The sequence below is a fragment of the Pongo pygmaeus genome, chromosome X (assembly GCF_028885625.2).
Source record: "Pongo pygmaeus isolate AG05252 chromosome X, NHGRI_mPonPyg2-v2.0_pri, whole genome shotgun sequence".
In the NCBI taxonomy this organism is placed as follows: Eukaryota; Metazoa; Chordata; class Mammalia; order Primates; family Hominidae; genus Pongo; species Pongo pygmaeus.
In genome coordinates, this window is record NC_072396.2 from 55,251,561 (window position 1) to 55,266,604 (window position 15,044).

General features: G+C 37.7%; 1 pseudogene; it reads left to right on the forward strand.

The window, feature by feature from the left end:
- The first annotated feature begins 3,327 nt into the window (after positions 1-3,327).
- LOC129024413 (phosphoglycerate mutase 1-like) lies at positions 3,328-3,995 on the forward strand (annotated as a pseudogene).
- Positions 3,996-15,044: the final 11,049 nt, after the last annotated feature.

The following is a 15,044-nucleotide window of genomic DNA, read 5'->3' on the forward strand; positions in this document are numbered from 1 at the left end:
TTATTTTTTTATTTTTTATTTTTTTTTGAGACAGAGTCTTGCTCTGTCACCCAGGCTAGAGTGCAGTGGCACAATCTCGGTTCGCTGCAACCTCTGCCTCCCGGGTTCAAGCAATTCTCCTGCCTCAGCCTCCTGAGTAGCTGGGATTATAGGCATGTGCCACTACACCTGGCTAATTTTTGTATTTTTAGTAGAGACACGGTTTCACCATGTTGGCCATGCTGGTCTTGAACTCTTGACCTCGTGATCCACCCACCTCAGGCTCCCAAAATGCTGGGATTACAGGCATGAGCCACTGCGCCTGGCCTATTTTTCTGTTTGTCTGTATTTGTCTGTCTGTAATTTTAGGAGAACCTCAACATGTCATTGTTACAAGGAGATGCACTGAAAAGCTGACTGTAATTTCTTTGTGAGTTGTGGAGAATTGTCAACTATTGGGTTTATTCAGAGGATGCTATGTCAAAAAGATAGTTTTGACTAAAGTAATACTCAAATCTTTGTATGTGGAGGTTTTTTCCCCCCCTTCTGAGGTCTTTAATCTTACCAGACAAAAATCTTCTAGACTCTTACTTCAGCCATTTAAACTAGGCTTTGGTATTCTGGAAGCAAGCAAATGGGAGGAGGCTGTGATCCCACTGTTCCAGATGCTGGCTTTGATTTTATCCTTTTGTTTGCAGCTCTATGTTTCACTCCAATCTATACTGTGCTTGATGTCCCCATGTCCAAAACCTCTCAGCTTCAATTTCTTCTGAGAATAAATCTCAGGAATGTTGTGGAGTGGGGGAATAGTAGTTATTAATTTGCATGTTGGGGGGACAGGATTTGAGTGTTCAATTGCTATGTATACAGATTTTCAACCAATTTTCTTTGTTTTCAGGCCAGTACTCCATTTCCACTTTCCAAAGTGCTTTGTGCCACCAACTCCTAATTCTTCCTCAGTTCTATGGGGGCGAAATGACTTGTTTCTTGGTGGCATTCAAATTTTTTCTTCCTTTTCTCTGCTAAGTTAATTATTGCTTATCAATCTGCTTTTCATCTCTCCAGAACTTGCTGAAACTCATCTATTATTGTTTTATTTCCTACTCCCTTTACCCCCATGGGCTTTTATGTTTTTTTTTCTTTTACTATCATTTAGTAGAGTTTGGGATTGTGTTAAAGTTGCCTGTGGATTGATATTTAGCCATATTAAAAACACATAAATGTAATGTAACTATGAAATTGTAACTGGCACAAACTATGCTCTGGCACCTATCTGGATTGTGTTCACATCAATGCATAATCATTTTCAAAGGAGTTTAGTTGTCTTAGCTGATGTGATGGACTCAAGGCTGTTTTTGCAGAGTTCGTGTTTCTGTTGACTATAATCATTTATTTTAATGTTAAAGTTGTTTACTACTTGATTATTGGAAGGTATCTCTAGACTAAAATCATTGACATAATAAAAAGAAATCTTTTAATCTTATTTTTAAAAAGTAATATATGCACATAGTAACAAAAATGTCAAATAGCACAAAAGAGTATTCACTGAAAAATAAGTCTCCTTTACTCTCCAGTCCCCCAGCTACCCACTTCCTTTCCTTAGAGGCAATTACTGTTGCCAGTTTCTTGCATTCTTTCAGGTATATTATAGGCATATTCAAGCATATATACCTTTCACTGTCACAGAAATGGCAGTATTCTATGTGTACTGACATGCATCTTGCTTTTTTCATTTAAGAGTATATCTTGGCAATCTTCCATTTCAATGCACATAGGATCTTACCTTTTTTCTTCTGGTGGTTTTATAGTATTCTGTTGTATTAATACACTGCAATTTATTTAACCAGTTTCTTATTGATGGACATTTAGTTTGTTTCCAACCTTTTCTGCTACAAATATTGCTGCAGTGAATTTCTTCACTTTTTGTTCATGTTTGAGTGTATTTGTGATATAAATTCCTATAAGTACAGTTGTTGGTTCAAAGAATATTTTGCTTTTTTTTTTTTTTTTTTTTTTTTAGACAGAGTCTTGCTCTGTCACCTAGGCTGGAGTGTAGTGGTGTGATCTTGGCTCACTGCAACCTCCGCCTCTCCTGAGTTCAAGTGATTTTCCTGCCTCAGCCTCCCAAGTAGCTGGGATTATAGGCACCTGCAACCATGTCCAGCTAATTTTTGGATTTTTAGTAGACATGGGGTTTCACCATGTTGGCCAGGCAGGTCTCGAATTCCTGACCTCAAGTGATCCACCCACCTTGGCCTCCCAAAGCGCTGGGATTACAGGTGTGAGCTGCCACGCCTGACCAATATATAGCCTTAAAATTTGTCTTTGTCTTTTTGAAATGTCCCAGAGATATTTGTGAAAGCATCCTTGCTTTATGACAATAAGATATTTTTAGGAACATTTTGCTTTCTTTCGTCTGCTGCTCAAGGAACCCTGATTCCATTTGGCAGAAAAAAGATCTGGGGGATTGGGGGGGTTTTAGATTTTTCTACATGACTACTGTTGGTAGGGAGAGGCAATCTGAATGATTTAAGTAGCAAAGTGAAAGTTTTTAAGGGTGCGAGTTCATGTTGATATTTCCAGTTTAACTTCAAGTCCTTTCTTGCTTACTGCTGTTATGAGAAATTTAAATAATTTATTCTTTTTCTTTTTCATTTGTGCTACCATCTTTAATGCTCTTTTATTTATCTTCTTCTACTAACTCAAATATATTATGTTGCATATTGTCATACCAAACCATGTATTTAAATTATAATACTGTTCTGAGCTTGAGAAATATCTATTTCTTTTCTGCTCCTTGACAAAATAGGTTTCAAAGCATATGAGTTTAGATAATCCTTTATGACCACACCATCTGAACACAGAACTGGCTGTGGAAAGAAATTTTAACCTCCTGCCCATGGAGTCTCAGAGAATTCTGAGGGCATAGGGCACCCAGCATCAAAATAGAGTCCCCATGCACTTAATGGAAGTTAATGGGAAGGACAGCTAAGCAAACACTGGCTTGTGAGGTTTTTAACTAAAACCTTCCTCCAGCTTTTCTTTCCCACATGCCAAAACAGTCTTGGCTTTTTTCCTTTGAGCCTCACTACTTCAACTTGTTTTTTTTTTTTCATATTTTTCTTCACTGATGCTGCTGCTCATTTATTTGTTATAGGCAGTTTGAGCACTGAACTTCAATTTTTCATAGGACCTTGACTTCTTTGTTGGCTTGAATGACTTCAAGGTTGTCCTAGTTTAAAGCCATCTAAGACAGTAAAAAAAAAAAAAAAAATCCCAGAAAATACATTATCAAGAATTGTGAGCCCGCTGCCACAGCCACTCCAGGTTCCAGAGCAAGAGCACCCAGCAGACCATGAGGAGGTGAATCACAGTGGGCAGGTGCTGCCAGATGCTGGCTATGAGTTTGACATATGCTTCCCATCAGCGCAGAAGAGAGCAATCTGGACTCTCTGGACACTGTGCATGCTATTGACCCAATGTAGTGGCCTGTAGTGAGGACTTGGCACCTCAATGAATGGCACTATGGGGATCTGACCAGACTCCATAAAGCAGAAACTGCTGCCAAGAATGGTGAGGCCTAGGTAAAGATGTGGATGTGCTCTTATGATGTCTCGCCACCTCCGATGGAGCCCTACCACCCCTTCTATAACAGTATTAGTAAGGATTGCAGGTATACAGACCTCACTGAAGATCAACTACCCTCTTGTGACAGTCTGAAGGATACTATTGCCAGAGCTCTGGCCTTTTGGAATGAAGATATAGTTCCCCAGATAAAGAAGAGGAATTGGATATTGATTGAAGCCCATGACAACAGCCTTACAGGCATTATCAAGCATCTGGAGGGTCTCTCTGAAGTGGCTATCATGGAGCTGAACCTGCTTACTGGTATTCCCATTGCCTATGAATTGGCCGAGGACTTGAACCCCATCAAGTCCATGCAGTTCTTAGGGGATGAAGAGACTATGTGTAAAGCCATGGAAGCTGTGGCTGCTCAGGGAAAGGCCAAGAAGTGAAGACCATCAGGCAGACTACTGTCCTCAGAAACACTCTCCCTGCCCATCCCTTCTTCTGCCCCTCCTTCCTGTACATGTCATATTGACCACATCTGTAGGCATCTGAAGTTGTAGATGCAGATGGGGACTGATGGCTCCCATTTTCATTTCAGCCATTCGTCTCCTGCACCCACTCTCTTCATACAATCCAGTCAGGATAGCACCTCTGGGGCATGGGGCTCAGTCCAAGCCCAGGGAAAGCTCCCCTTATCCAAGAGGGCTGAGAGGTAGTGACCTGGGTTTTTACCAGGGCTTTGTGTGCAAAGGACCTGCTTTAGTAAGGGATAGGAATAAACCATGCTAAGCCATGGCCAATAAGGAGAAGCAAGAGAGCCTTTTTGCCCTCAGGAGGCAATCTTGTGTTCTTCTGTAGTCAGGCCACTTACTGGGGTACTCTAGTCATTCCAGTGGAAGATGAACGGAACCTGCATGGTGATGTAAAATAAAAAAGTCCCCAAACCAAACAAAAAAACCCTGTTTCCTTCCTGTCCCCAGAGGAGCTGGCTCCACTTGAAGATTGAGATCAATCCTGAATTAAATTTCTGTTGCATTTACTTTTACAAAAAAAGTATAGAAATAATATGAAACAAAAACCCTCCTGGGGTTTCTAGTGGTGGTTGAAATAGTCCCACATGTGGTTATCAGAAAATAAGCCCTTCCTCACACCAATATCAGATAATCTCCTTGACTTGTAAGGGATAGCAGTGCATCCTGCTGTGTATTTTAGAATTCCCCCCGATATGGTTTGAATTTGTGTTCCTGCCCAAATCTCATGTGGAATTGTAAATCCCAATGTTGTAGAAGGGGCCTGGTGGGAGGTAATTAAATCATGGGGGCAGATTTCCCCCTTGCTGTTCTCATGATAGTGAGTGAGTTCTCACAAGAACTGGTTGTTTGAAAGTGTATGGCACTTTCCCCTTTTCCCTCTTCCTCCTCCTCCAGCCGTGTAAGATGTGCCTACTTCCACCTTCACCTTCGGCCATGATTGTAAGTTTCCAGAGGCCTTCCCAGCCATGCTTCCTGTACAGCCTGCAGAACCATGAGTCAATTAAACCTCTTTTCTTTATAAATTACCCAGTCTCAGGTAGTTCTTTATAGAAATTTGAGAACAGATTAATACACCCCCCACCACCTTGTTTTGAGGCAGTGAAATGCGTCTTGATCATGTTCCCGTGTTTTTTTCATGGCCTGATTTCTTTTCTTTCTTTCTTTTTTATTTCAATTGTTTTTGGGATACAGGTGTTTTTTGGTTACATGGATAAGTTCTTTAGTGGTGATTTCTGAGACTTTAGTACACCTGTTACCCGAGCAGTGTACACTGTACCCTATATATGTAGTCTTCCCCTCTGAGTCCCCAAAGTACATTATGTCATTCTTATGCCTTTTCATTGCCTGATTTCTGAATCATGTTCTAGTTGCTTGGCCCTGCCACATGGGCCCAGTACTCATTTTGGGCATAAATATACTAAATTTTTTTTCCAGATCAGTATAATAAAAGAGTGATGTACAATTACAAAATTGTGATGAAAATGTGCCAAATAATAATTTTAAAATCTACTTACTGACCTCATGTGGCTCAATTTCAATAAGGTCCTATAATTTTCACAACACTGGGTGTGCTTCATGAAGACCAATTCAAAAAAGACAAAAGCACAATTGAATTATCCACATTATAGTTACAATTTTACATTCTTAATATGCCTAGGTAACTCTTGATACCATTTCAAATAAGCTTCAGTCATATTTGGCATATACTGAGGCTGGCATTTTTTTCCACATGAAAGCAAATGGAAAATCGATAAAATTACAGTTATAGAGAACCTCAGCAATTCCAGATTTGGTGCAAATATCCATATTTTTGCTAAATATTCTAGAACCGTATCCCCAACTTTGCATTGGGGATCGATGTAGAAATTATTATTTGTTTACCATAGGGATAAAACCTATAGTTACTTTTGAAGAATTAAAGCCAACCCCAAAAGATTTATGCACCTAACAAGGTTTTTTTTCATACTTTATTAGTTTTGTCTAAAGAAAAGGTTTTTAGCACGAAAATTTCCAGTTGTCTATGTATAAATGTAAATCTTTAAGAATCACTTAATATAGGAATTTACCAAAGATATGGGAACTGTGTAGCCCTATTCTCAGCACAGAAGTGGTGACTTCTAGTGAAGATTTAAAATGGGCTCAGATGAGAGGAAAAAACTCAGAACCCTAGCCTTGGAAAAGAACTGTTAAAAACCCCATCTCTGAGCATGTTGTCACTTATGGATCTTTCTCTTTTATCTGCTATTGAAGTATTATGAGTTTCAGTCCAGCAAGGTCATATCTTTCTTCAAAAGAAAAATCAATGCCCCAAATATGAAAATTACACAACTTATTGACACACTACTAGCTCCCATCCCAGTATGGCCAAATCTTTCTCTGAAAAAAAAAAGAAGTATACTAAAATACAAAATTTCACAACCTTATTTCTGGTAACACTTTAGTTTAATTGTCACACAATTATTCAACTTCAATAACTTAGATATTTATGGGTCATAGCAGAACTGGTAGTGCTTATAACTTTGTAACTTGCCATGCATAGAACCCTTCTAGGTTAAGCACACATATTTCAAAAAGAAGTTTCAAAAAACAGTTTCTGAAATAATGTTAGGAATGAGAAATAAATAAAGGGCATCCAAATAGGAAGAGAGGAAGTCAAACTATCCCTGTTTGTAGATGATATGATTCTATATCTAGAAAACCCCATAGTCTCAGCCCAAAGGATCCTTAAGCTGATAAACAACTTCAGCAAATTATCAGGATACAAAATCAATGTGCAAAAATCACTAGCACTCCTATACAACAACATTCAAGCTGAAAGCCAAATCAGGAACACAGTCCCATTCACAATTACCACACACAAAGTAAAATACCTATGAATACAGATAATCAAGGAGGTGAAAGATCTCTACAAGCAGAACTACAAAACACTGCTCAGAGAAATCAGTGATACAAACAAATGGAAAAACATTCCATGGTTATGGATAGGAAGAATCAATATCATTACAGTGGCTGTACTGCCCAAAGCAATTCATAGATTCAACACTGTTTCTATTAAACTACCAATGACATTCATTCCAGAAATAGAAGAAACTATTTTAAAATTCATAAGGAACCAAAAAGGAGCCCGAATCGCAAAGCAATCCTAAGCAAAAGAACAAAGCTGGAGGCATCACGCTATCTGACTTCAGACTATATTACAGAGCTATGGTAACCAAAACAGCATGGTACTAGTACATAAACAGGCACAAAGTCAAATGGAACAGAATAAAGAACCCAGAAATAAGACCACACACCTACAACTATTGGATCTTTGACAAAGCTGACAAAAACAAGCAATGGGGAAAAGACTCCCTATTCAATAAATGATGCTGGGATAACTGGCTAGCCACATGTAGAAGATTGAAAATAGACCCCTTCCTTACACCATATACAAAAATTAACTCAAGATAGATTAAAAACTTAAATGTAAAACCCGAAATTATAAAAACCCTGGAAGGCAACCTAGGCAATACAATTCTGGAATAGGAACAAGCAAAGATTTCATGACAAAGACACCAAAAGCAACTGCAACAAAAGCAAAAATGGACAAATGGGATCTAATTAAACTAAAGAGCTTCTGCACAGCAAAAGAAACTATTAACATAGTGAACAGATAACTTACAGAATGGGAGAAAAATTTTGCAAGCTGTGCATCTGAGAAAGGTCTAATATTCAGCATCCATAAGGAACTTAAACAAATGTACAAGGTAAAAACCTCAAACAACCCAATTAAAAAGTGGGCAAAGGACATGAAAAGACACTTTTAAAAGGAAGATATGCATGTGGCCAGCAATCATATGAAAAAAAAGCTTAACATCACTGATCATTAGAGAAATGCAAATCAAAACCACAATGAGATACTGTCTCATACAAGTCAGAATGGCTATTATCAAAAAGTCAAAAAATAACATGCTGGTGAGGTTGCAGAGAAAAAAGAATGCTTATACACTGTCTTCAACCATTGTGGAAGACAGTGTGGCCATTCCTCAAAGATCTAAAAACAGAAATACCATTCGACCTGCAATCCCATTGCTGGGTAAGGAATCAACCTAAATGGCTATCAATGATAGACTGGATAAAGAAAATGTGGTACATATACACCATGGAATACTATGCAGCCATAAAAAGAACAAGATTTTGTCCTTTGTGGGAACATGGATAGAACTGGAGGCCATTATCCTTAGCAAACTAACACAGGAACAGAAAACCAAATACCACATGGTCTCACTTATAAATGGGAGCTAAATGATGAGAAAACATGAACACATAATGGGGAACAACACACACTGGGGCCTATTGGAGGAGGGAGGGTGGAAGGAGGAAAAGGATAAGGAAAAATAACTAATGGGTACTAGGCTTAATACCTGGGTGATGAAATAATCTGTAAAACACACCTCCATGACACGTTTACCTATATAAAAAACCTGCACATGTACCCTTGAACTTAAAAGTTAAATTAAAAAAGAATGAAAATGTTGTGTTCTCAGTTAAATATTATTAATTGTTTGCTTAAGAGATGCCTTTCCAAGCAAAGGATTAATGTAGATACTTTGAAGCCTATGAACACTATTTTTTTTTTTTTTTTTTGTTTAAGGGACACATTATGCTTTTTATTTTTTATTTTTATTTATTTATTTATTTTTTTTTCTTTTATTATTATTTATTATTATTAAACTTTAGGTTTTATGGTACATGTGCGCAATGTGCAGGTAAGTTACATATGTATACATGTGCCATGCTGGTGCGCTGCACCCACCAACTCGTCATCTAGCATTAGGTATATCTCCCAGTGCTATCCCTCCCCCCTCCCCCCACCCCACAACAGTCCCCAGAGTGTGATGTTCCCCTTCCTGTGTCCATGTGAACACTATTTTTTTAACCCAATTAATTAGTTTCAATTGCTTTTGTACATGGCACAAACTCAATGTCAGAACCTCTTATATTTACTCTTATACTTAGAAGATCTAGATACTTGCTAGCAAGCAGATAAAAATTAAGAACACACACTTTAAAAACAGAGTTACTCTCAATAAAATAATGTTTATAATGAGTTCTAGCACTCAGAAATAGTCACAGTTTAAGAACCTAGCTGCTTCTTTAAAGAAGGGTCAGAAGAGCTGGAACATCATTTATTGTTTATCCTCATCACTTCCCCTTAGAGTTTTCTGTAGTTTTTTTTTTTAATATATGTAGTTCTCCTTGCTTTGTGGGCCCTATATCATCAACAAATGTCAGAGATTTCTTCCACTTTTCCTCGAGAGTTTCCTTGTAAAAGGCCAGTTCATTTCCCCCTTATCCTCAACACTTCATCCTTGGAACGAAATTCCTAAGGGTCTCTTAAAAATATATTTTTTTAAATTTCCATAGGTTTTGGGGGAACAGGTGATATTTGGTTACCTGAGTAAGTTATTTAATGGTGATTTGTGAGATTTTGGTGCACCCATCACTGAGCAGTATACACTGAACCCAATTTGTAGTCTTTTATCCCTCGTCCCTCTCTCACCCTTTCCCTTGAGTTCCCAAAGTCCATTGTATCATTCTTATGCCTTTGCATCCTCATAGTTTAGCTCTCACTTATGAGTGAGAACATACGATATTTGGTTTTCCATTCCTGAGCTACTTTACTTTCTTTATCTATCATTGATGGGCATTTGGGTTGGTTCCATGTCTTTGCTATTGTAAATAGTGCTGCAATAAACATACTTGTGCATGTATCTTTATAATAGAATGATTTATATTCTTTTGGGTATATACCCAGTAATGGGATTGCTGGGTCAAGTGGTATTTCTGGTTCTAGATCTTTGAGGAATCACCACACTGTCTTCCACAATGGTTGAAATAATTTGCATTCCCACCAACAGTGTAAAAGCATTCCTATTTATCCACAGCCTTGCCAGCATCTGTTGTTTCTTGACTTTTTAATAATCTCTGTTCTGACTGGCATGAAATGGTATCTCATTGTGGTTTTGATTTGCATTTCTCTAATGATCAGTGATATTGAGCTGTTTTTCATATGTTTGTTGGCCTGCATGTATGTCTTCTTTTGAAAAGTGTCTGTTCATGTCCTTTGCCCACTTTTTAACGGGATTGTTTGTTTTTTTCTTATACATTTGTTTAAGTTCTTTGTAAATTCCGGATAGTAGACATTTGTCAGATGGGTAGATTGCAAAAATTTTCTCCATTCCATAGGTTGCCTGTTTGCTCTGATGATAGTTTCTTTTGCTGTGCAGAAGCTCTTTAGTTTAATTAGATCCCATTTGTAAATCTTAGTTTTTGTTGTAATTGCTCTTGGTGGTTTCATCATAAAATCTTTGCCTAAGTTTTCTAGGGTTTTGGGTTTTACATTTAAGCTTTTAATCCATCTTGAGTTAATTTTTGTTTAAGGTGTAAGGAAGAGGTCCAGTTTCAGTTTTCTGCATATGGCTAGCCAGTTACTCCAGCACCATTTATTAAATAGGGAATTCTTCTGCCATTGCTTGTTTTTGTCAGGTTTGTCGATTGTTATAGATGTGTGGTGTTATTTCTGAGGTCTCTGTTCTGTTCCATTGTTCTGTATGTCTGTTTTGGTACCAGTACCATGCTGTTTTGGTTGCTGTAGCCTTGTAGTATAATTTGAAGTCAGGTAGCGTGATGCCTCCAGCTTTGTGAATTTTGCTTAGGATTGTCTTGGCTATACAGGCTGTATTCAAGAGACCCATCTAACTTGCAAAGATGCACATAGGCTCAAAATAAAGGGATGGAGAAAAATTTACCAAGCAAATGGAAAGCAGAAAAATCAGGGGTTGCAATCCTAGTCTCTGACAAAACAGACTTTAAACCAACAAATATTAAAAAAAAAAGACAAAGAAAGGTATTTCATAATGGTAAAGGGATCAATGCAACAAGAAGAGCTAACTATCCTAAATATATATGCACCCAATACAGGAGCACCCAGATTCATAAAGTTCTTAGAGACCTACAAAGAGACCTAGACTCCCACACAATAATAGTGGAAGATTTTAACATGACACTGCCAATATTAGACAGATCAATGAGACAGAAAAGTTAACAAGGATATTCAGGACTTGAACTCAGCTCTAGCTCAAGTGGACCTAATAGATATCTACAGAACTCTCCACCTCAAAACAGAGTATATATTATTCTCAGCACCACATGGCACTTACTCTAAAATCAACCACATAATTGGAAGTAAAACACTCCTCAGCAAATGCAAAAGAATGGAGCTCATAACAAACAATCTCTTAGACCACAGTGCAATTAAATGAGAACTCAAGATTAGGACACTCACTCAAAACCACACAACTACATGAAAATTGAACAACCTGTTCCTGAGTGACTCCTGGGTAAATAATGAAATTAAGGCAGAAATCAAGAAGTTATTTGAAACCAATGAGAACAAAGACACAACATACCAGAATCTCTGGGATGCAGCTAAAGCAGTGTTAAGAGAGAAATTCATAGCACCAAATGCCCACATTGGAAAGCTAGAAAGACCTCAAATTGATATCCTGGCATCACAATTAAAATAACTAGAGAAGCAAGAGGAAACAAATCCAAAAGCTAGCAGGAGACAAGAAATAACTAAGATCAGAGACGAACTGAAGGAGATAGAACACGAAAGACTCTTAAAAAAATCAATGAATCCAGGAGTTGTTTTTTTGAAAAAATTGATAAAATAGACCACTAGCTAGACTAACAAAGGAGAAAAGAGTGAAGAATCAAATAGATGCAACAAAAAGTGATAAAAGGGATACCACCACTGACCCCACAGAAATACAAACTACCATCAGACAATACTATAAACACCTCTATGCAAATAAACTAGAAAATCTAGAAGAAATGGATAAATTCTTCAACACATACACCCTCCCAAGAGTAAACCATGAAGTCGAATCCCTGAACAGACCAATAACAAGTTCTGAAATTGAGGCAGTAATAAATAGCCTACCAACCAAAAAAAGCCCAGGACCAGATGGATTCACAGCTGAATTGTACCAGAGGTACAAGGAGGAGCTGGTACCATTCCTTCTGAAATCTTTCCAAACAATTGAAAAGGAGTGACTTCTCCCTAACTCATTTTAAGAGGCCAATATCATCCTGACACCAAAACCTGGCAGAGACACAACAAAAATGAAATCTTCAGGCCAATATCCCTGATTAACCTCAATGCAAAAATCCTCAATAAAATACTGGCAAACTGAATCCAGCAGCACATCAAAAAGCTTATCCACCACGATCAAGTCAGCTTCATCCTGGGATGCAAGGCTGCTTCAGCATGTGCAAATCAATAAACATAATTCACCATATAAACAGAACCAATGACAAAAACCACACAATTATCTCAATAGATGAAGAAAAGGCCTTTTGTAAAATTCAACATCCCTTCATGTTAAAAACTCTCAATAAACTAAGTATTGATGGAACATATCTCAAAACAATAAGAGCTATTTGTGATAAACCCACAGCCAATACTGAATAATCAATAGCTGAGAGCATTTCCTTTGAAAACTGGCACAAGACAAGGATGCCCTCTCTCACCACTCCTACTCAGCATAGTATTGGAAGTTCTGGCCAGGGCAATCGGGTAAGAGAAATAAATAAATTGTATTCAAATAGGAAGAGAGGAAGTCAAATCCTTAAACTGACAAGCAACTTCAGCAAAGTCTCAGGATACAAAATCAATGTGCAGAAATCACAAGCATTTCTATACACCAATAATAGACAAGCAGAGAGCCAAATCATGAGTGAACTTCCATTCACAATTGCTATGAAGAGAATAAAATACTTAGGAATACAGCTAACTAGGGACATGAAGGATCTCTTCAAGGAAAACTACAAACCACTGCTCAAGGAAATAAAAGAGGACACAAACAAATGGAACAGCATTCCATTCTCATGGATAGGAAGAATCAATATCATGAAAATGGCCATACTGCCCAAAGTAATTTATATATTCAATGCTATTTCCATCAAACTACCATTGACATTCTTCACAGAATTAGAAAAATCTACTTTAAAATTCAACGGAATCATTCACTCCTTTCATTCCTCTTCATGAGTGCTGCAGACTGCAGCTGCTTCCAATTGGCATTTTGGCCCCTCTGAAGAACATTTTTTCAATATTAACCTGGTATTTTGCAGCTTCACTAAACTCACATCTTAGTTTTAGTTGCTCTTTTATAAAGTGCATCGAATTTTCTGTGTAGATGATTGCATCATTTGCTAAGAAATACATTTTACATTCTTTCTTTTTAATCTGGATCTTTTTCTTGCCTGATTGCACTTGCTACCACCTTCAGTACGATGTTGGAAATAGTGAAAGTAAACATCCCTGTTTTGGTCCTGATGTTGGCTGTGGATTTTTCGAAGATGTCCTTTATCAGGTTGAGAAAATTTCTTTCTATTCTTATTTTTCTGTGAGTTTTTAAAAAACAGAAATGAGTGTTTGATTTTATCAAATGCTTTTACAGTATTTGTTAGTATAATCATGTGATTATGTGATTTTTCTCAGTTTGTTAATATGGGGAATGTCAGTGTTTGATTTTTTTTTCTGTTTATCTCCAACTTTTTTTTTATTATACTTTAAATTTTAGGGTACATGTGCACAACGTGCAGGTTTGTTACGTATGTATACATGTGCCATATTGGTGTGCTGCACCCATTAACTCATCATTTAACATTAGGTATATCTCCTAATGCTATCCCTCCCCCCTCCCCCCACCCCATGACTGTCCCCAGTGTGTGATGTTCCCCTTCCTGCGTCCATGTGTTCTCATTGTTCAATTCTCACCTATGAGTGAGAACATGCGGTGTTTGGTTTTCTGTCCTTGCAATAGTTTGCTGAGAATGATGGTTTCCAGCTTCATCCATGTCCCTACAAAGGACATGAACTCATCATTTTTTTGGCTGCATAGTATTCCATGGTGTATATGTGTCACATTTTCTTAATCCAGTCTATCATTGTTGGACATTTGGATTGGTTCCAAGTCTTTGCTATTGTGAATAGTGCCACAATAAACATACATGTGCATGTGTCTTTATAGCAGCATGATTTATAATCCTTTGGGTATATGCCCAGTAATGGGATGGCTGGGTCAAATGGTATTTCTAGTTCTAGATCCCTGAGGAATCACCACACTGACTTCCACAAGGGTTGAACTAGTTTACAGTGCCACCAACAGTGTAAAAGTGTTCCTATTTCTCCACATCCTCTCCAGCACCTGTTGTTTCCTGACTTTTTAATGATCGCCATTCTAACTGGTGTGAGATGGTATCTCATTGTGGTTTTTATTTGCATTTCTCTGATGGCCAGTGATGATGAGCATTTTTTCATGTGTCTTTTGGCTGCATAAATGTCTTCTTTTGAGAAGTGTCTGTTCATATCCTTTGCCCACTTTTTGATGGGATTGTTTGTTTTTTTCTTGTAAATTTATTTGAGTTCTTTGTAGATTCTGGATATTAGCCCTTTGTCAGATGAATAGATTGCAAAAATTTTCTCCCATTCTGTAGGTTGCCTGTTCACTCTGATGGTAGTTTCTTTTGCTGTGCAGAAGCTCTTTAGTTTAATTAGATCCCATTTGTCAGATGACATGATTGTATATCTAGAAAACCCCATTGTCTCAGCCCAAAATCTCCTTAAGCTGATAGGCAACTTCAGCAAAGTCTCAGGATATAAAATCAATGTGCAAAATTCACAAGTATTCTTATACACCAATAACAGACAAACAGAGAGCCAAATCATGAGTGAACTCCCACTCACAATTGCTTCAAAGAGAATAAAATACCTAGGAATCCAACTTACGAGGGACATGAAGGACCTCTTCAAGGAGAACTACAAACCACTGCTCAATGAAATAAAAGAGGATACAGACAAATGGAAGAATATTCCATGCTCATGGGTAGGAAGAATCAATATCGTGAAAA